This window comes from Colobus angolensis, unplaced genomic scaffold, assembly GCF_000951035.1.
Source record: "Colobus angolensis palliatus isolate OR3802 unplaced genomic scaffold, Cang.pa_1.0 Scaffold114, whole genome shotgun sequence".
NCBI lineage: Eukaryota > Metazoa > Chordata > Mammalia > Primates > Cercopithecidae > Colobus > Colobus angolensis.
The window spans coordinates 3,117,888-3,141,090 of record NW_012112475.1 but is presented as its reverse complement, the minus strand read 5'-3'; the positions used below and the strand labels follow the sequence as shown (position 1 = coordinate 3,141,090).

Below are 23,203 nucleotides of genomic sequence, written 5' to 3'. Positions count from 1 at the left end.
AAAAAAAAAAAAAAAAAAAGAGAAGAGCACGGCAGAGAAGATAGGGTAACAATGACGCAGGACTAAGAGGCCTCCATGATGGGGTCTGTGAGGCCTTGTCCCTGTCCTCTACTGCAGGGGGTGTGACTCTGGGCCCAGGAGGTTGTGATCAACAGCCCTCTGCCCGGAATCTAAGTCAGAAGGGAAGCACATGATAGGGGGAAGGAGGAGCTGTGGGCTAAACTACCCAGCCCAGGGTGCAGCAGCCTGTGGGGCAGGGAGAGGGACACTTAGAACATACTTTTATAAGTAAGCGTTGTATCCAATTTGTCCTTTAATCCTCCCAACAATTCTGCAATGCAGGCTGTCTCTCCCCATTTACAGGCCAAGAAGCTGTGCCCAAGGGCCAAGGACCCAAGGACCCAGGGACTAGATCAAGGTCACCTATCTGTGTCAGTGGTGGAGCCAGAATCCAAAACTGGTGTCTGGCACCTAGAAATATGTAAGAAAGAAGTTCCAGGCTGGGTGTGGTGGCTCATGCCTATAATCCCAGCACTTTGGGAGGCTGAGGCAGGTGGATCACCTGAGGTCAGGAGTTCAAGACCAGCCTGGCCAACATGGTGAAACCCCGTCTCTACTAAAAATACAAAAATTAGCCAGGTGTGGTGGCACGCACCTGTAATCCCAGTTACTCAGGAGGCTGAGGCACGAGAATTGTTTGAACCCGGGAGGCAGAGGTTGCAGTGAGCAGAAATCATACCACTGCACTCCAGCCTGGGTGACAGAGACTCCATCTCAACAACAACAACAACAACAACAAAAGTAAGTTCCGTGTGTGTGTGTGTGTGTGTAAAACGAATGAGTTACTGGCTGATTCTTGCCTCTCTACCAAGACCTCTGCCACACTGGGCCTACATTTCCAACCGGTCCCAAATGGGCGAGTGGCTGCTCCGTCAGGGCATGCCATCTCCAGTTGGCCTCAGGTCTCACCTACCAATTTGCTCACTTGTGACCCCTGCCTGGGCCCACTTCCAGTCTTGACAACCCCCTCAGTCTATGCTCCACACAGAGATTTCTAAAAACACAAGTCAGATCATAGCACACCTATGCTTGAAGCCCTCCAGCAGCTTTCTCCTACACTTAGAAGGCCAGCATCATTTATTTTTGTATACCTGATACCTAGCAAAATGCCATGTGCACTGAGGTGCTAACTTGACTGAAGGAATCCTCAACACTAAGCCAGTAGAGAGCAGTGACCCATGAATCTCAGCCCTCGCACAAGCACACTCCATTCAGTCACTCCAAGTTCTCAACCTTCCCAGGGCTTCCATCACACCTGAAACAAAGTCCCCATTCCTTACCCTGGTCAGCAAGGTCTAGTGGGATCTGGCTCTAACACTTTCTGGCCTCCTCCCTACCCCTGTCCCCTGCACACTTCACTCCAGTCTCACTGGCTTCCTTGCTGTTCCTCCAATGTCTCCTGCCACAGGAGTCTGCTGTTCCCACTTGCGTGGAGCACCTGATCCCAGGTCAGCGCCTGCCTCACTCCATCATTTCACAACCATGACTCCCCTCAAATGTCACCTCCTAGGGGAGGCCTTCCCTGACTGCCTTGTCTAAAACAGTATACCACCCCCATCTCTCTCTGCCTGTCCTCCCCTTACCCTCCTTGATTTTTCTTCTTAGTTGTTTCTTTTTTTCTTTTTCTCGACACAGTTTTTCTCTGTCCCCCAGGTTGGAGTGCGATGGCACAATCTGGGCTCAGAGCAACCTCCGCTTCCCGGGCACAAGCGATTCTCCTGAGTAGCTGGGATTACAGGCATGTGCCACCATGCCCAGCTAATTTTTGTATTTTTAGTAGAGACAGGGTTTTGCCATATTGGCCAGGCTGGTCTTGAACTCCTGACCTCAAGTGATCCGCCCGCCTCGGCCTCCCAAAGTGCTGGGATTACAGGCGTGAACCTCCAACCATATCTGCCCCCCCCCCTTTTTCTTTTTGAGACGGAGTTTCGCTCTTGTTGCCCAGGCTGGAGTACAGTGGCGCAGTCTTGGCTCACTGTGACCTCTGCCTCCCAGGTTCAAGCAATTCTCTTGCCTCAGCTTCCAGAGTAGCTGGGATTACAGGCGCGTGCCACCACGCCCGGCTAATTTTGTATTTTTAGTAGAGACAGGGTTTCTCCACGTTGGTCAGGCTGGTTTCAAACTCCCGAACTCAGGTGATCCGCTCACCTCGGCCTCCCAAAGTGCTGGGATTACAGGCATGAGCCACCACACATGGCCACCATTTTTTTTTTCTTGTTTTTAAAAGATGTACCCAGACTGACTTTTAACTCCTGGACTCAAGCAATCTTCCTGCCTCAGCCTCCTGATTACAGGAACTACACTACACAGAATGACCACCGTGCCAGCTTTTCTTCTTGGCGCTTCATTTTTTTATTTTTAAATTTTTGTGACAGGGTCTCGCTCTGTTACCCAGACTGTAGCGGCGCAATCATGGCTCACTGCAGTCTTGACCTCCTGGGCTCAAGCGATCCTCCTGCCTCAGCCTCCTGAATAGCTGCCACAATGCCTGGCTAAATTTCTAAATTTTTTGTAGAGACAGGGTCCCACTTTGTTGCCTAGGCTGGTCTCAAACTCCTAGGCTCAAGGGATCCTTCTGCCCCAGCCTCCCAAGTGCTGGGATTACAGGCGTGAGCCACCATGCCTGGCCTCACCACCTCACCACTTTTTTCCCCCCTTAAGCTGCACCCACTCCCAGCACTTTTCATGACTAGATTCTGTACTTTGTTTTTGTTGTGATGTGTCTTCCATACTAGATGTGTCTTTTTTTTTTTTTTTTTAAGACAAAGACTTGCTCTGTCACCCAGGCTGGAGTGCAGTGGTGCAGTCTTGGCTCACTGCAGCCTCCACCTCCCGGGTTCAAGCCATTCTCCTGCCTCAGCCTCCTGAGTAGCGCCCACCACCATGCCTAGCTAATTTTTGTATTTTTAGTAGAGACAGGATTTTACCATGTTAACCAGACTGGTCTCAAACTCCTGACCTCAAGTGATCTGCCTGCCTCAGCCCCAAAGTGCTGGGATTATAGGCGTGAGCCACTACCCTCGGCCTATACTAGATATATTTTGATAAGGGCAGAGGTCCTGTCTTGTTCCTATACACCCAGTGCTCAGAACAGTGTCTTGCACATAACTGGTGCTCAGTAAATACATGAGTTAACAAATGTATTGCACGTCTACTACATGTCAGGCATTGGTATCCCACTTCACCTTCATCAGAATCCTGCGATGTAGACTTGAGCCACATTTCACAAATAAGATGCCTGAGGTTTAAAGCAGGGAACACTCAGCAGACAGCAGAGTCGGGACTGAACTGCAAGACTGCCTATCCTAGCCTATGGCAGGATACTTCCCTGAAGTCGAAGGCTGGAGGGACGTGTCCTGTCAGTAGTGCTGAAAGGACTTCCAGGAGAAGGAATGTGGGAACAGGGTTGAGGTGGAGGATCTGGGGAGAGGAGAGCAGTAGGGCCGTGGCTATGCTTCCCTGTCTCCCACTCCATCCTAGCCAGTCTCTGTGGGTCTTGGCAGAGAAAAATACTCTTACAGGAGGTTTGATTTTGTTGCTCCCACGTATGCCCAGGTGGAGTCAAAACAGGATTATCTGTGATGAGGGAGAGTTCCAGACTATGAAGAGCATGGGAGAAGGCCCTGGTTATCCCAAGAGGCCAAATGTCTCTCAAGAAGGGACACTGGGGTTGCAGCCAAAGTGGGAGAGGCCTGGCTCCCTTGATGGGAACTTTCCTGAAGTAGAGGGCTGGCAGCCACAGGAAATTTTCAGCTCTGGGGCTGGGTTGGAGTAAACAGGCGCTGTCCCCACAAGGGCACAAAGCATTCACTGTCCAGGAACAGTCATTCCTGGGTGGAGGGAACATTCTCCTTTCAGTGCCACAGAAACATTCTCATTTCACCTGCCCCAGCTTCCACTCATGCGTTCCTGGTCACGACAACCTTCATCTCCACTTCAGTTTCTTTTCCTGGGGAAAGGGAGTAGGATTTCCAAGGGGTGTGGATTCTAAGGACTGCTTTTGCAGAGGGAGAACGAGCAAAATGGGGCGTGCTGTTCCAGGGCGGGTGCTGGAGAGGCGGTGGCGTGGGTATATTTAGCCCATGGTTCACACGACACACTTGGAAATAAACAGAGCCATTTTCTCAGCGGGCGGCTGCTCTGGATAAATAAACAGGATTGTAGAGCAGCCCTGGTCTGGAAAAGCAGAGATAAGCCCCGACTACTCCTTGGGTGGCTCCCACTGGTTTTAGCCAGGCTGGCATGGTAGGCAGGGGATGAGGTTTAAGAGTGGGTTGCAGGGAGGTCTCTGATGTCACAAAGGTTTCTAGGAGACCCAGGCCCAAGGGCCTATCTGCATCCTCTGCTTGAGATAGAGGAAAGTGGGGAAAGTTTCTCTTTGCAGCTGACTTCCCTGTGGGGGTTTGTAGGGCCACTGGGGACAGACAATGGCAAATGACCTCCACAGGAGAGTCATGGATTCCTAGCCAGGTAGACCCACGAAGTCAGCAAGGCCAGCCCACCTGCCCATTCTACGTTTCCACTGCTGGTTTGTAGTAGAGCCTACACTAGAAAACTGGGTCTCCTGACTTGGCCCCTAGGAGATGCCCAGGCTAGTACCACTTTCAAGGTCCTTCTTCCAATACTTCAGAGGCTTCAACAGTCCTGGCCACCCACTTGGAGTGGCCCCACACTACATACTCTTAAGTGCTTCAGGCCCTGGTGCTTTTGCCAACACTGTCCTTTAACTGGTCATTCCATATCTTCCTCAGTTAACCAACTCCTACTAGGCCTACAGGACTCCATTTTGGAGTCCCTTCTTCCCTGCTCATCCCTCCCCAACCTCTGGGATGAATGTCTCCTTTCTGCTCCCAGGGTCCCTGGACTTCTGTTTATACCAGGGGTATGCATTAAGGCTGGCACTGGAGACTCAGCCGTGAGCAAGGCTTCCATGGAACTTATGTTCTAGCCCATTCTCAATGGTAGTAAGATCACCTCCAATGGCATGAAGTGAAGCATTCTTAGACAATACAGTGATTTGTGGCTCTCCACAGGGCCTGTGCTCTCCACAGGGCCACAGCACATAAAGAGATATATAGTACATATAGTATAGTATTCAAATTTCATGGGAGAGCAATTAGGACAAAAAAGTCTGAAAAAGACTCCTTGCAGGGGTGGGTGATTAAAAAAAAAAAAAAGTTGAGAAACCTTGTCTTACTGGGAAGCAGAGAGGATAACAAGAAAAAAAAAGATAATTTTCGAGATGATAGGGTTTTAAGTCCTGGGGAGGTGATAGAGAATATCTGGGGGAGCTGGGCTGGGCACAGTGGCTCATACCTGTAATCCCAGCACTTTGGGAGGCCGAGGCGGGCATATCACCTGAGGTCAGGAGTTCAAGACCAGCCTGACCAACATGGTGAAACCCTGTCTCTACTAAAAATACAAAATTAGCTGGGTATGGTGGCGGGCACCTGTAATCCCAGCTACTTGGGAAGCTGAGTCAGGAGGATTGCTTGAACCCAGGAGATGGAGGTTGCAGTGAGTCGAGATCATACTATTGTACTCCAGTCTGGGCAACAAGAGCAAAACTCCGTCTCAAAAAAAAAAAAAAAAGCATGTTTTAGCAGAGGTAATAAGTGCAAAGGCCCTGAGGTGGGAGGGAGGGGAAGGATATTCCTGGGTTGATAGCGTCTGTGTGCCTGGTTTCCCCCAACAGTCTGGGGGTTCAGTGCAGATAGGGACCAAGTCTGGCCCAGGACCTACTCAGACAGGCACAGACTGACTTCAGCTAGATCTCTGCCCAGAGTCAGCCAACTGAATGATGCAGGTCACCTTGTAGGTGCCTGTGACCATGCAGAAGTCAGGTGAAAAGGTTGGCATGATGCCCTGAGGAAAGGGGCCCAAGTGCCAGGGGACCAGCCAGAGGCTGAAGTATAGTCTCTACTTGAATCTGATCTTTCAGTTCCCATCCTGGTTTCACTGCCCACATTTCCTTCTTTTTTTTTCTCTTGTAAATTTTTGGAGAGATGGAGTCTCACTACATTGCCTAGGGTGCTTTCAAACTCCTGGCCTAATCCTCCTACCTTGGTCTTCCAAAGTACTGGGATTATAGGCATGAGCAACTGTGCCTGCCCTTCCCACTTCTTCCAAGTGGTGTGACTTTGAGCAGGTTACTTCACCTCTCTGGCCCATGGTGTCCTTGTTTTTTTTTTGTTGTTGTTGTTTTTTAAGACAGTCTCTTGTTCTGTTGCCCAGGCTGGAGTATAGTGGCACGATCTCAGCTCACTGCAACCTCTGCCTCCCAGGTTCAAGTAATTCTTCTGCCTTAGTCTCCCAAGTTACCTGGGATTACAGGTGCCCGCCACCACACCTGGCTAAGTTTTTGTATTTTTAGTAGATGTGGGGTTCTACCATGTTGGCCAGGCTGGTCTGGAACTCCTGACCTCAGGTGATCCACCTGCCTTGGACTCCCAAAGTGCTAGGATTAAAGGCATGAGCCACCGCACCCAGCCCTTACTTGTTAACAGTAATAAAATACTTTAGGAGCTGAGGCAGGAGGATTGCTTGAGTCCAGGAGTCTGAGACCAGCCTGGGCAACATAGGAGGACCCTGTCTCTACAAAAAAATTTAAAAAAAGAAAAAAAAATTAGCTGGGTATGGTGGTATGCATCTATGGTCCCAGCTACTGGGGAGGCTGAGGAGGATCTCTTGAGCCTGGGAGGTCAGGGCTGCAGAGAATCGTGTTTGGGCCACTGCACTCCAGCCTGGGCAACAGAGAGAGACTCTGTTTCAAAAAAACAAAAGATAAACAAACAAAAAACTATTATTATGACAGCTGACCATTACCAAACATTTCAGTGTTTTACCTGTGCTGGGCACTGAGCTGAAGCACTCTATGCACACTAGGCCATATTTCCCAATTACATGTATAATTATCATATTCACTTGAGAGATTATTTTTTGTTCTGTCTCCCCCACTTCACTGTGTGTGGCTTTGTCACCTGTATCTCTAGAACCTGGTGCTATACTTGGAACATAGCAGATGCCATTTTAAGTGAAACTTTTAGAAGAACAAATGAATTCTTTCATCTGATCCTCATAACATTATCAATAGCCCCATTTTGTAGATGTGAAAATGGAGGCTCCAGAGTTTACCCAAGATCCCTATCTAGGAAGTGGCAAGAGTGGGATCTGTCTGAGTTCTGGCCTCACAACATTCTTTTTTTTTTTCTTTTAATCTACCCAAGATAGTACTTCATTCACACTCATTCCGACGTCCAATCTTGCCATCTTAGACCCTGCTATCTCTACCCACAGAAAACCTGACTTCCTTAGTGACTGCAGCAGCACACACTTACTGAGCACATACCCTGTAAGGTACTCTTCTTGGTTTTTTTGTAGACTAGTTCATTAGTTGTCTCTACACTCTGTCAGTGGGTATTACCATTAACCCACATAGCTGATGGACATGTGACCCAGATGATTTGTGAATTGCTCAAGGCCATGTAGTGAGCGGATGACCTAACTGGGATGTCTACACCAGTGATCTGGTTCCAGTGCCTTTACTCCTAACGTTGATGCAGCACTCTGCTCAGTTTCTAAAGGATGATCATGGGCCAGGTCCATGTACTTCTGTGGCTGAAGAAGGCCTTCATTCTAAGTCCACGTAACCCGAGGCTCAGAGATACTGAGACCTAGCTAAAGTAGATAAGTGGCAGCCAGGTGTGGTGGTTCACACTTGTAATCCCAGCATCTTTGAGAGGTCAAGGTGGGCAGACTGCTTGAGCTCAGGAGTTCGAGACCAGCCTGGGCAACATGGTGAGACTCCATCTCTATAAGAAAAATCTTAGAAATTTAGCTAAGTGCATTGGCATGCACCTATAGCCCCAGCTACTCAGGAGACTGAAGTGGGAGAATTGAGGCTAGGAGGTTGAAACTGCAGTAAGCTGTGATCACACCACTGCACTCCAGCCAGGATGACAGAATGAGACCCCGTCTCAAAAAAAAAAAGGGGGGGAAAGCCATTTTTAAGCCCCAGTATGTTTGGCAGCAAACCCCATATTCTGGGCCAGCGCCATGGCCCTGGGTCTGTCAAGGAGGGTAAAGTAGCCCGAGGCCATCAGCTGAATGAATAAGCACTGGCTCCCGCCAGCTGAGGGGAACTGGTGCCACAGGAAAAGGATGTGACGAAGACCAGGAGGGAAAGTGAAACCCTTCCGTCCTGGCTTCAGTGAGGAACAAGCATGCCTGTGCCAGACGAACCCTTCCTTCCTCTTGGGTGACTCTGGAGGGCCCAAGCCCACTGCTTCCTTCCTGCTTGGTTATTTCAGGAAAGAGGTAGGTGGAGAAGAGGAAGGGGCTACTCTACTAGCAGCCAGGGAAAGTGCCAGGGATACCAGGACTGTACCTTGTCCTGTCCTCCTCACATCCCTGCATTGGCAGGCTGTGAGTCACCTACAGAGTCACCTTCTGCTCCTGGCCTCAGTTTGCCTGAGGGAGAGGCTGATAAATGCGTACTGAATAGACAAACATGGCCTTGCTAGATCGCTGGGAGATGGTAGGAAGCGGGCAGGGCAAATGGAGAGGCCTTATCACTCTCTTGGCAGGGAGTTGCAGGCGGAGACTCGGAAGAAGTGAGGTTTGTGGTTGGAATCCACTTCCTCTGGTTTTCCCAGGGGAGCTGTTGGCTCCCGAGATGTGAGAAGAACATGGCCTTTCTCCTCTCCCCCACGGAAACATAGGCCTGGAGGTAGGCAACTTGGAGAAGCAGCTCATTGGAGGCAGTGGCAAAGAGAGGGGTGGCGAGACTGTGTTGGGGTCAACACCTCAGTCCAGCCGGCCCAGCTATGGGTGTCACAGCAAGCCTTTGGCATCTGAGCCCCAGTTTCTCCTGCCTTGACCTCCCTAGCAGTAGTGGTGAGATCAGGGGGTATCACAGAGGGCTCAAGCCATCTGGACTATAGGGAATATTTGGTGCTTTCCTCACAATAAACTTCATGTTTCTCTTCCTCCAACTCTGACCAGTTCAGTTTAGCTGCCAGCCTCTCCCCCTCCACCTCCTCCCCCACCATTAGTTCTAAGAAGCTGTGCCTGACTGATGCACTTGCATTTCTCAGAAAAGGAAGCGGTTGTGCCGGGAGGAGATAACACCTCCGCTGGGGAATCGAGAAAGCTATCAGGCCCAGCAGCGTGAGTGTGGGCTCTCCATCTCTCTAGCTCAGAACCAGGGTGATGAGCTTGGGGGCAAAGAGAGAGAATTCAGAAAAGCATTTATTGGGGGCATAGATGCTCATTTGGGGGCTCACAACCTCCTTCCCTTGAAGTGACGGTGATAAAACAGCTGATGTTTACTAAGTACCAGGCATGGTGCTAAGTGCTGTGTCTGTAAGAATTTGCTTAATCCTCACAATAACCCCAGTGAGTACACGCTGTTATTACTCTCCAGCTTACAGATGAGGAAACAGAGGCAGAGAGGACAAGTCACCCTCCCAAGGTCATAGAGGCCACAAGTGGTAGAGTTGGGATTTGAACACATGCAGTCTGTCTCCAGAGTCCAAACATTTAACCGTTCCTGGGTGGCTGCTATGTGCTCATATGGGTTCATCCCCTGGGATTCTGATGCCTCCCCTCATCTCAACCCTTTCATTTCAACCCTGGTGACTCCCTATTCTTTTGTAAGTAGATGGCCACAGCCCTCCATTCTTCTCCCAGTGTCCAGGGTGAGAAAGACCAATAGTCATCCTTGGAACAGAGTCGGAGACTCCAGTGACCTTACAGCATGCCCATCCAGCCTTCCATGTAATACTCAAGCTCACCATGAACACCCCCATTTCAAAGATGGGGTTCAGAAGGGTGGAGTGCTGAAGTCCCACAGTGGGTCTGTTTCATCCTGATGGTCCACACGCATGGGATTTGGTAGTCATCTCTAGGGCATTCTCTCCCTATGCACTTATGGAGAGCTCCCTCCTTCCTGGGTGGGGCATTTCATCTTCGGACAGCCCCATTGGAAAACTCTTCCCTGTCAGGGAGCTGATGCTCATCTCCCTCTGTCTCCCTTGACTGGCTGGTCTTAGTTCTGCTCTCTCTCCTCTACTGCTCTCCTCCAAGTATCAGTTTCCTCATTTGTGAAATGGAGGTGCTATCTGGATGAAGGCAATTAATTTCGACTTCTCTACCAAGTTGGGCTGCCAGAGCACAGAGCAGGCAGAGAACCATTACATCTTGCAAACTAGATTAAAATATTTTGCTTTTGACCTCATCTGTAACATAGGGATTAAAAATGTCCTTATTTCTTCCTTTTTTTTTTTTTGACAGAGTCTTACTCTGTCGACCAGGCTGGAGTACAGTGGCACAATCTTGACTCACTGCAACCTCTGCCTCCCATGTTCAAGTGATTCTCCCACCTCAGCCTCCCAAGTAGTTGGGACTACGGGCATGCGCCACCATGCCTGGCTAATTTTTTTTTTTTTTTTTTGAGACGGAGTCTCGCTCTGTCGCCCAGGCTGGAGTGCAGTGGCTGGATCTCAGCTCACTGCAAGCTCCGCCTCCCGGGTTCACGCCATTCTCCTGCCTCAGCCTCCCGAGTGGCTGGGACTACAGGCGCCCGCCACCTCGCCCAGCTAGTTTTTTGTATTTTTTTAGTAGAGACGGGGTTTCACCGTGTTAACCAGGATGGTCTCAATCTGCTGACCTCGTGATCCGCCCGTCTCGGCCTCCCAAAGTGCTGGGATTACAGGCTTGAGCCACCGCGCCCAGCCCCGCCTGGCTAATTTTTTTGTATTTTTAGTAGAGACTGGGTTTCACCATGTTGGTCAGGCTGGTCTCGAACTCCTGACCTCAAATGATCCACCCACCTCGGCCCCCCAAAGCGCTGAGATTACAGGCATGAGCCACTGTGCCTTGCTCAAAATGACCTTATTTCAAAAGAATACCACGAGGATTCAAATTAATACATGTAAAGGTCTTAGAACTGTGTGTGGCACATAGTTAACTTTGAGTAAATGTCTGGTTTATTGTTCTTACTAGTAGACCATGGCTCAGCTTGTGTCTCAGAGCCTTCTCTATGGCCTACAAGGGCTGCAAGGTTTTCTCAGCTTCACCTAGGGCCAGGCTGCTTCATTCCTCACATGCCATGTTCTGTTCAGACTCAGGACCTTTGCCCACACTGGTGCTTCTGCCAAGCTCTGTCCCACTCATCTCTGAGGTCTTAATCCACAGGTTACCTTCTCAAGAAGCCTAGCTGCTCACTTCCTCCCCCATCTGACCATGGGCTCTGTCCCCTAGGCCTTGCCCAGTGCTGGGTCCAGAGAAGGTGCTGAAGAGTATGGCTGAGTGGTGGACAGAGAGGAGGGAAGAGGAAAAACGCCAGTTCCCACTTTCTTCATTCCTTTCCTCACTGCCTGGTAAAACTAGAAAGAGGCCCCAATATACCAGGTGATTAGGCAGGGTGTCCAGTATTCTCCAGATACTTTCTCTCAGGATAAGAAAGAGGGACAGGAAGCTTATGGGAAAGTTCTAGAAAAGGCATCTTCTGCACTGTGCTGAGGCAATGGGCAGGAATGGGGTAGCAATCTCCAAAGACTAGGACTTCTTTCTGAGGTCTTTGACCCCGAGTGCTCCATGGTCCAAAGCAGCTTCTCCTTCCTCCTCTCCATCCAAAGCTATGGCGACTACCTTGTCTGGTGCAGATCAGTGCTGGATGCTGCGGGGAAGAGAGTACTGGGCTGACAGTCAGTGGATGTGGGTTTTGTTTCCCAGGTCCATCGCTGATTTGCAGGTGAATCCTTTCCCCTGTCTGAGACTCTGGGAAAGTCTGGGACTTTCCCCAACTGTCAAATGAAGTGGGAATCATCTCAAAGGGCTCCGTCTAGGGCTGCAGCATAAGGAGAAAGAAAATAACTCATGCAGACAAACGAGTGACTACCGGGGTTCTCTCAGGGGTATCCAAAAGATCCAGGAATTAGTGTGTAAACTGAGAAGCAACATTCTGAAGTAGGAGGACTTGTTGCCACAAAGGAGTCTGATTCTTCTCCACCTCAAAGCCTGCTGGGCATTGCTCTGAAACCTGCAGGATTCCAGGGGAAGAGAGCAATAGGCACATCTATGATCCAGGGCAGACTCCTGGGCAAGGCTAGATCTTTCCACGCTCTAGCTCCTGTGGCCTCGACCTCTTCACCCCAGCACCGCCTCCAACTAGTCCAGACAAGTCCCGAGTATTTTCAGCCACCTTTATCTGATCGGAAATGTTTGGAATTCCACAGCAGAAGGCAACAGCTCTGGAGGATTTGGGGAAGGGAGCAAATCCCTGCAACACCCTTCCCTTCCGCCTCAGCCTCCCAAGTAGTTCGGACTACTTGTACATTCCCACTGTACAGATGAATGCTCACACCCCATGTAACCAAACACTCAGGGCTGAAGGCACCCACGGGGTTACATTTCCTTCTGTTCTGTGATGTGATGGAACTGGGAAACAAAACCCACATCCACTGACTGTCAGCCTCGTACTCTTCTCCACAGCATCCAGCATTGATCTGCACCAGACAAGGGAGTGGGTTCCTTCTAGTTTTCTGCTCTATTCATTTCTGCCCCAGTTCATTACCCCTTTAAGGTGCAGAACAGTAAGATGCCTGAGATGGTGAGAAGAGGGCTAAGGTACTTTGCCTGATGTCGAGGGAGGGGGCACCCAGAGGTGTGCTGTTCACAGTCAATACCCAGAGCACCACCACCAGGAGGCCCGGAAGCAACCCACTGTCCCACCTGATGTGGCCTGTGGACCACTCAGAAATTTCAGAGCGTCACAGAGCTGTGTGGTTCAACCCTCAGCAGGTAAGAAACTGAGGCCCAGAGGAGACGCCTCCAAGTCTTCATACAGGAACAGAGCAGAGCCTGACCTCAGGCCTCCTTACCCTGGAGTGAGACAGTGTGGCTTCCAACCCTAGTTCTATGACTACCTGGCTGCAGGACCTGTAGCAAGACACTTTACCCCTCCAAGCCTGGTGTTCCGGCTGCAAAATGAAAACAGCTGTACCTACTTCACAGGCCTAGCAGCAGAGTTAAATGGTCCATGGTAAGCGTTCTGTAAATGTTAGTTGCTGCTGTTGTTGTTATTATCGTTATTATTTAAGACGAAGTCTCACTCTGTCTCTGTCGCCCAGGCTGGAGTGCAGTGGTGTGATCTCTGCTCACTGCAACCTCTGCCTCCTGAGTTCAGGCGATTCTCATGTCTCAGCCTCCCGAGTAGCTAGGATTATAGACATGTGCCACCACACAAATTTTTGTACTTTTATAGGCTAATTTTTGTATTTCAGTGGAGACGGGGTTTTGCTATGTTGGCCAGGATGGTCTCGTACTCCCGGCCTCAAGTGATCCACCTGCCTCAGCCTCCCAAAGTGCTGGGATTATAGGCATGAGCCACTGCACCAGGCCTTTTTTTTTTATTGCTGAAAAATGAGTGGCTCCATTTATGCTTCTCATAGTCTCTCTTATTTGTAGCTATAAACAAACAAAAGTAACAGCTAGTATTTGCTGAACTAATATTTACTGTTTGAATTCTCAAAATCTTGCAAGTAGGTGCTGTTCCCATTTTACCAATGAGGAAACTAAAAATCAGAGAGGTGATGAGACTTTGCCTGAGGTCCCTGGTTACTAGTGAGGGCATTCAACTTCACAGCATGCTAAATTTACCACTGCAACATGATACATGAAAAGATTTTACTAAGACCTTCTTTCCTTCACCCTTTCACCTACCCAATATTTACTGAGAATCTGCTATTCCTAGGCCTTGGGAGTCAGAGATGACTTTAAGCACGTGTAAGTAGCATTCCCCCAGGTTCCCTGGGTGCCTCGAGGGGTGAGACAGGGAAGAGTGTGCTGAGGCTACTCAGTGACGAACTCACTTTCCCCCAAGCCAGCTCTGCAAGGACAGTATTTGCAGAGAGTTCCTCCCTCTGTCTGATCTTTATCTTGGAAACAAAAGTGATGCCACGTAGCTTTGGTGAAGCTATTAGATGAGTTTTCTAAGACTCTAAGACATGGTCTATTTCTAAGACTCTAAGACTCTAAGACATGGTCTATTTGTAAGCCAGGCTGACCTATGGAGTTGTAGGAAGGCTGCCTAGCTCTGGACACTCATTCATTCACCAAATCTTCATTAAGTGCCCACTAAGATTCAGGTACTGTGCTAAGCGCTGGGGATAAAGCAGTGACTAAATAGAATGAAAATTCGTACCTGTATGAGTTTACAATCAAACAGGAAGAGACAGGCAATAAACATGTCAGATGGTGATGCGTTAAGAAAGAAAAAATGTGAGAAAGGGGGTACAGAGAAACACAGAAGAAAGTAAGATTAGAATCCATGGTCAGGGAAAACTTCTTAAGGAAGTGAATTTGATCAGAGACCTGAGTGAAGTGAGGGAGCAGGCATTGCAAAGATCTGAGAAAAGGCCGTGGGAACAAGTGCAAAGGCCCAGAGGCGGGAACAAGGCAAAAAAAAAAAAAAAAAAGAACATGCTTGAGGTGTTCCAGGAACAGGAAAAATGCCAGTGTGGCTGAAGTCCAGTGAATGTGAGGAGACCGGTAGTGATGAGATCTGGAAGTAGCCAAGGGCCCGATTGTGTAGGGCCTGGTAGGCCATTTGAAGACTTGGACTTATCCTGGGAAAGCATTGCAGGGTTTTGAGCAGGGGAAGGACATGACCTGACCTTGGTGTTCAATAGTGTCCCTCTGGCTGCTGGGTGGAGATCTCCAGGAGTCTGGTGAGATAATCAGGAAAATATGACAGTGGCTTAGCCACAATGGTGCCAGAGAAGTTGGTGAGAAGCAGTCAGTTTCAGAATTTATTTTTTAAAGTAAAGCTGGGCCAGGTGCAGTGGTTCATGTCTACAATCGCAGCACTTTGGGAGGCCGAGGTGAGAGAACTGCTTGAGTCCAAATGTTTCAGACCAGTCTGGGCAACATGGGAAAATCCTATTTTTACAAAAAAGTAACACAGAGTAGCTAGGCGTGATGGCATGTTCCAGCTATTCTGGAGGCTGAGATGGGAGGACTGCTGGAGCCCCAGAGGCTGAGGCTGCAGTGAGCCATGACTGCGCCACTGCACTTCAGCCTGGGTGACACAGCAAGACCCTGTTCTCAATCAATCAATCAATAAAAGTAGAACTGAAAGGATTTGCTGATGAATTAGATGTGGACTGTGGGAGTTGCCTGCTCCTTTGGCCCTCTGTTTCCCATCTATAAAAGACAGGAGAAGAGGTCCTTGGCGATTTCTTTCCAGCTTGATAACTATGAGGACCTATATGAAGAAAGAGATAAGGCAACTATTTCTGTGCTCTCATGGAAGCAAAATCACTTGCTCACCAGGCCTCAAAGTGTGGATGGCAATAAGATGAGAAAGGCAGAGGATGGACAGAGACAGTGCAGTGAAGGGAGGGCAGGGCTCTGCCTAGGCTGTGGCTATCCCACTTTCAGCACACACATCACTGCCAGGCATATGCCAGGCCACAGAGTAGACAGGCTCCAGTGGGAGTGGGGGTCGGGGTAGCTTGCTTTATATTAGGAGGGAAGAGGCATCAGAGCTGTCGTTGTCCAGGGCCTACTAGGCAGAAGGTGCTCAGTGACTGACTGACTGACTGAATGAATGAATAAATAAATAAGGTAATGCCAGAAGGCCAGTATATGTGCAAGAACAACTTCCCAAGTCCTTCCAAATTAACAAGAGGTAGGCCTGGCCCAAAGGATTGCTCTCCTGTCACTTTATCTGCTTATTCTAGGCTGAGCTTCAAATTCTTGTTCTCTGTGAATAGGAGACTATGTGGTCTGAATCACTGAAGCAGGATTTTAGAGCTGGAAGGAAGCACAGACACATTTGGTTCAATCTATCCACAATTTCTGCTATCACTGTTTTGACCTTATCTGTGATTCTGTTATTATTTACTTAACATTTTTCTTTTCTTGTCAAGACAGGGTCTCACTCTGTTGCCCAGGGTGGAGTGCAGTGGTGTGATCAAGGCTCACTAAGGCCTCAACCTCCCAGGCTCAAGCAATCCTCCCACCTCAGTCTCCCGACTAGGTGGGACTACAGGTGTGCATCACCATGCCTGGCTAATTTATTTTTACTTTTCTTTTTTGTAGAGATAAGGTCTCACTATGTTGCTCAGTCTGGTCCCTGAACTACTGAGCTCAACCTATCCTCTCGCTTTGGCCTCCCAAAGTGCTGGGATTATAGCTGTGAGCCACTGTGCCTGGCCTACTTAACATTATTCTATCAATTTAGTTACTTTTTATAAATTTAAATAAATGTACTGAAAATCCTTAATTTCTTCCCAAACCTGTTCTTTCTGCATCTTTCTTATCCTTAAATCCCCTCTAGCACTCATCTGTCAATATATCCTGATGGATCTGTATTTTAAATTTATCTAGAGTTCCACCACTTCCCACCATCTCCACTGCTATCATTTGGTCCAAGCCAGTATCATTTCTTGCCTGTATTGTCCTAACAGCCTCCTTACTGGTCTCCCAGCTTCTGATCGACCCCATGGTTCCTTCACTACATGGCAGCCAGAGGGGTCAGCAAAGTCAGTTTCCTGTCTGCTCAAAACCCTCCACTGCCTTCCCATCTCACCCAGAGGAGAACCAAAGTGTCTCACCACTGCTCACACAAACCTTCCTTTCCAACCACTTCTCCTCTGCTTACTCTGTTCTAGCCACACTCATCTCCTGTGCTCTTCCTCAAACATGCCAGGCACACCATTCCCACCCTTTGGCCTCTGCACTTGTTCTTTACGTTTGGAATGTTTTTTTTTCCATAGACTGTTATATGGTTTCCTCCCTCAGATCATGCAGATCTCTGCTCATATGCCTCCTCCTCAGAGGCCTTCCTTAATTATCCTTTATTAAAAAGGCAAACACATACCAAAAGCTGCCTACTACAGGCCCCCCAATCACTCTCTGTCCTCTTAGAATGTAAACTTCATGACGGCTGGGCGCGGTCGCTTACGCCTGTAATCCCAGCACTTTGGGAGATCGAGGTGGGTGGATCACCTGAGGTCAGGAGTTCGAGACTAGCCTGGCCAACACAGTGAAACCCCGTCTTTACTAAAAATACAAAAATTAGCTGGGTGTGGTCGCAGGCACCTGTAATCCCAGCTACTCAGGAGGCTGAGGCAAAATAATCACTTGAACCTGTGAGTCAGAGGTTGCAGTGAGCCGAGGCTGCGCCACTGCACTCCAGCCTGGGCAACAAGAGTGAAATGAAACTCCATCTCAAAAAAAAAAAAAAGAATGTGAACTTCATGAAGGCAGGTATCCCCAGTAGCTAGAATAGTGGTTGGCAGATAGTAGACACTCAGTAAATATTTGCTAAATAAATAAATGCAATGAAAAGGCAACTTATTATTCTTACTATAAACAGTATCATTTGCCCCAGATGGAAATCAACATAAAATACACTGACTATTAAAACAGACAATGTCCATCTGCATATCACCTCTAAGTTACCTTGATGATCTTGGTCTAACACTTTTACAGGGGAGATATTTGAGACCCAGGGCAGAGTCAGCCAGCTGACTGGAAGCCAGTCCAGAATGGCCCACAGGTACCCCCCAACATGCCTTGGAACCACAGCCTTGTCCCCCAGGGTGTGGACAAAGAGACTGAATCTCAGGAAAGGTAGAGCTAGGTTGGACCAATAAAACCTATCTGAGAGGCCAGGAAAGCCCTCCCTAGCAAGGCACAGAGCTAGCAGTTTTGCTGAAGAGAACAAAGGCCAAAGAGGCATGAGTGTGCCAGGCTGGGAGAGCCTCATGGGGCTGCATCATGGGCGACAGGCACGTACAAACCTGTAAGTGAGGTCCACAGAGACCAGACAGCTGAGAGCAGAAATGAAAACAGGATAGGTCCCAAAGGGTGACAGCTTCAATCCCGTAAACATCAGACAGGCGTGGGGTTCAGGTGTAGGTCTGGGGACCCAGCTGAGCCCAGGGGAAGGATGGGACCTCCCCAGTCTCCTCCGTCAGTGATGATGACTCTAAGCTGAGCTGAGCAGAAGCACCACCAATCCAGCTATAGTCACGCCAGACATCAGACATTAAGGAGGGAAGAGCCAGAGCCACCCTTCTCATCTCCACATTCCGGATGGTCTGTCTCCTCCCACACCCACTCCAGTCTCAGCCAGCTCCACCCATATGAGCCCTTGGGGATACAAACCCTATTTAGAAGGGACCATCCATTTCCCATCTTTGTGGGGCTTAGTGAACATGGCTACAGGTGCAGGGGTGAAGCTAGAGCTGTTGTAACTGCCAGGCCAGCAATGCCTGACCTATATCTCCATGGTTGGTTGCATGCAAAGAAAAATACCAGGGATTTCCGTTGGTGTTCACCACATGCAGCTGCCAAGGGAAGGCTGGGCCTTCTGAAGGCCTGTTGTGAATAGGGCAAGACAAGTGATAAGCTGGCTAGGATAGGCAAGAAGGCTGGCCTCTAAATTATTTACTGGCTCAGGGGACCTCCCTAGATTTTAGAGACTGTATATAATTTTTACCTGCTTTCTACCAAGGTCCTCCATTAAAGCTTTGTTTTTCTTCTTCCAGTATATTTTTATTAAGAATTGAGAAAGACAGCTGGGCATGGTGGCTCACGCCTGTAATCCCAGCACTTTGGGAGGCCGAGGTGGGTGAATCACGAGGTCAGGAGATGGAGACCCTCCTGGCTAACATGGTGAAACCCCGTCTCTACTAAAAATACAAAAAAATTAGCCAGACGTGGTGGTGGAAGCCTGTAGTCCCAGCTACTCGGGAGGCTGAGGCAGGAGAATGGCATGAACCTGGGAGGCGGAGCTTGCAGTGAGCCGAGATCGTGCCACTGCACTCTAGCCTGGGTGACAGAGCAAGACTCCATCTCCAAAAAAAAAAAAAGAGAAAGAGAGAGAGAAAGAAGATTCTATCTGGAATAAAGTTCCCCAAACTAAACAGTTGTTCTTATTGTAAACCATTGGCATTTGCAGTGAGGCTCTAGTTCCCCACAGAAAAGAGGCAATTTGAAAGTTCCACATGGTCAGATTCAAGAAACGTGAGCTTACTCCTTTGTGGTGGCTCTATTTGGCTACGGTCCTGTCAATTAAGCACTATGGGCCTCACTTTTCTCATCTGACAAGTGTGGAGGATGGATCAGATGATCTCTAAGACTTTCTCTCCAGCTCCAAAGCACTAAGACCCTATCCCCTGGCCTTTTTTTTCCCCTCAAGGGAGCAGTGGATTGTAAGGGAAAAGTAAGCTTTTTTGGCAGACAAAAGACTGAGTTCTAATCTCAGCAATGACATTTATTAACTTACTGTATAACAATGGCAACTCACTTCCCCTCTGGGGGCACCTTATTTTCTTCATATATAAGCCAAAGACCCAAAAGTGCAGTGAAACAGGCACTCTAGCAGGCCTTTGGCATTATTTTTATGCCTCCGTTACATTGTTCACCCATTAGCATATCCTGGCCTCCCAAAGAACCTGTTCTTTACTTGTTGCTCTGACTTGCAAAACCCTGTCCTTGAAAATTAACAGGTTCCAAGAGCTATGCCATAGGAGCCAGAATAGCCTCTGGGTCCCCAACCCCCTTCTGATGTCAGTAAAAAGATCACTGCTATTTATTCAATGTTTTGTATATGCCAGGCCCTCATGTGTGTTTAAAACTCTTATTTTATGAAGACATGGACGTTAATGATCCTACGCTATTATTTTATGACTCCAGCCTGGGTTTCACCATATTTGAAAAAAGAGTGGAAGTAGCAAGCTGTAATATCTTAGAGATGTTATAGCCCCACTTCTTTTTTTTTTTTGTGAGACGGAGTCTTGCTCTGTCACCCGGGCTGGAGTGCAGTGGCCGAATCTCAGCTCACTGCAACCTCTGCCTCCCGGGTTTACGCCATTCTCCTGCCTCAGCCTCCTAAGTGACTGGCACTACAGGCGCCCGCCACCACACCTGGCTGATTTTTTGTATTTTTTGAGTAGAGACAGGGTTTCACCGTGTTATCCAGGATGGTCTCGATCTCCTGACCTCGTGATCCGCCCGTCTCGGCCTCCCAAAGTGCTGGGATTACAGGCTTGAGCCACCGCGCCCGGCAGGGCCCCTTCTTTGTCTTTTTGTTCTTTTGTTCACATTTGGTCCATCCTTCTAGGTTCCCGTTACTTGGAACCTCCAGGCCACCCAGCACGATACCCACAGTGCTCTCCCTGAAAGGCCATGGAGTAGAGGGGTTCAGAGTCCCAACTTTATCACTTATTTGTTGTGCACCTCTGGCATGATGACTTAAACTCTTGAGTCTCAGGATCCATGTTTATAAAATGGACAGAAGACCTATCTCATAATGCTCAATGCATGTTTGCTAGCTATTTAAATTATGTTATGCCCCCTTTCTCCTCTGAATTTCTCTAACCCTTATAGTCTTTTCCATTTACTCTGACACTTTCAGTTTCATAATTTAAGTTGTTGAGAGCTAGGCTTGTACTTTAGACTTCTCTCCCACTGCCACAGTGAGCACATGACAGGTGTTCGAAGAGCATCTATTATACGTGTGGGAAATGGGTCCTTTTTGAAGTGGTAACAGTGTGGGCCATATCCAATAATCAGTCACCAATCTTCAGGCATCATGTGGCTGCCCACTCTTTGGCTACTCTGTGCTAAGTACTAGGAGTACAGGTAGGGAGTAAGGGGTAAATGGAAACCACAAGTCTTCTTTAAAACAGTGTGAAGTAGAGAATCCAGACTTACCTTCCAGAAAGGGCCTCAAACAATAAGGAAAAGTAAAAAAAGGCAGAGAGAGCCAAGGGAAGCCCATGGAGACCATAGTTAAGTGAGGGCTTTTGAGTCCAATATATTGGATTTGTATTCTGTCCTTATTATCATTCGATCTTAGGACTATAATTTAACTTACTTTACACTCAGTTTTCTAATCTGGACAATGAGGACAATAACATGTTTCCCAAGAAGGATTATTGTGAAGATGAAAACTACTACATTGGCCAAGTGTGGTGGCTCACACCTGTAATCCCAGAACTTTAGGAGGCCCAGGAGGGAGGATCATTTGAAGCCAGGAGTTTGAGACCAACCTGGTCAAGACAATAAGATCTCCATCTCTACAAAAACAAAACAAAACAAAACAAACGACAGTGTACCTTACAGCATCTTGCACATGGCAGGCACTCAATAGCAGCAACTATACTGTCATTAGTAGATTAAGCACAGATGGGTTACCCCTAAAGGACCCTCTGATGGCCAGTAGATGCACACTGAGAACCAGTGACTTGAGGCTCTCTATAGCAAGTGAAGCCCTGAATGGAGAAAATCTCGGCTGGGCGTGGTGGCTCATGCCTGTAATCCCAGCACTTTGGGAGGCCGAGGCAGACGGATCATGAGGTCAGGAGATCAAGACCATCCTGGCCAACACGGTGAAACCTTGTCTGTACTAAAAATACAAAAAAATTAGCTGTGTGTGGTGGCACGTGCCTGTAATCCCAGCTACTCGGGAGGCTGAGGCAGGAGAATTGCTTGAACCTGGGAGTCGGAGGTTACAGTGAGCCATGATCACCACTGCACTCCAGCTTTGAGACAGAACGAGACTCTATCTCAAAAAAAAAAAAAAGAAAAGAAAAGAAGAAAATTCTCAAACTCTTTCCCTGGGAGGGAGGCAGGCAGCTCAGTGTAGACCAGAGGCCTCCGATCAGACATATGTGGGTTCCTCATAGCTTCCACGCTGGGTGTTTTGTGGCCAGTTACCCTCTCTGAGCCTGATTCCTGTATTAGACAATAAGACCGTATGTTTTTCCTCCTGAGAGGCAGGTAAGGGTGTACCATAAGAGCACAGGCATCAGAGGATTGAAACCTGGGCTTAATCCTAGCTCTGCCACTTAATAGCTGGACCATGACCATGGCACCCCGTTTAACCCTTCTGAGCTTCACTTTTCTCATCTAAAAGCCTTCCTCTTTGAGTGGTTATGAGAATTATCAGATAATGTGCCTGTGCCTGGCAAACAGTAACAATTTCACTTGATACATGAAAGTGTTTACCTTATATCCAGTGCCAGGTACAGGAAGGCACTCAAGAAATGTGCTGATGGCTGGCGTGGTGGCTCACACCTGTAAATCCCAGCAATTTGATAGGCTGAGGCGGGTGGATCACCTGAGGTCTGGAGTTTGAGACCAGCCTGGCCAACATAGTGAAACCCTGTCTCTACTAAAAATACAAAAATTAGCCCGGCAAGGTGGTGGGCACCTGTAGTCCTAGCTACTTGGGAGGCTGAGATAGGAGAACTGTCTAAACCCAAGAGGTAGAGGTTGCAGTGAGCCAAGATTGTGCCACTGCACTCCAGCCTGGGTGACAGAGCGAGACTCTGTCTCCAAAAAAGAAAAAAAGAAAAAGAAAAAGAAATGTGCTGAACCAAACTCTATACTTGGGTGGAAGGGTGTTCAGAAAAAAGATACTCCTGTAAACTGGTACCCACTGCTATGGGCCCAGGCTAACTATCCCTATTAAAATCCCAAGTACACATACCCTTTGCCCCAGTAATTCCACTTTTAGGGATTCATCCCCCCTCCAGATATACTGTATTCATATATGAGCCAAATGACAAATATACAGGGCTATTCATTGAGTGACACTATTATAACTGCAAAAGACTGGGGAAAAAAATGTGTCTACCAATCGGAACTGGTTAAATAAAGTATAGAATAGTGCCCTGTGTAGAATACCATGCAGCATTAAAAAGACTGAGAAAGCTTTTATGTACTGACACAGAAAGATCTTAAGAGATACAACTCTGATATTTGCATCCTATGACAACAAAATAACACTACTATTTGTAATCAGCCACACTAGGGTTGCTGCCATCTCTGACCCTTTGTCTTTGGATGCTGTTAAGCTAAAAGCGGACCAGGATCCATGATGAGGTTCCTCTATCCTCTGGGTTAAGTCTGTCCAGGTAAAATAATAGGGAAAGAAGAATACCATTAAAATAAAAATTGGCTGGGCACAGTGGCTCATACCTGTAATCTCAGCACTTTGGGAGGCCAAGGCAGGAGGACTGCTTGAGGCCAGGAGTTCAGGACTAGCCTGGGCAACACAGCAAGACCCTGTCTCTAAAATTAAAGAAGAAAAGCAAAGGAAGAAAGGGGAAGGGGAAGG

General features: G+C 48.3%; 1 protein-coding gene across 1 annotated transcript in view; it reads right to left on the bottom strand.

Moving 5' to 3' along the window:
- BCL2L1 (BCL2-like 1) overlaps window positions 1–23,203 on the bottom strand; it is a 66,200-nt gene that overhangs the window by 2,547 nt on the left and 40,450 nt on the right. The window lies entirely within an intron of this gene.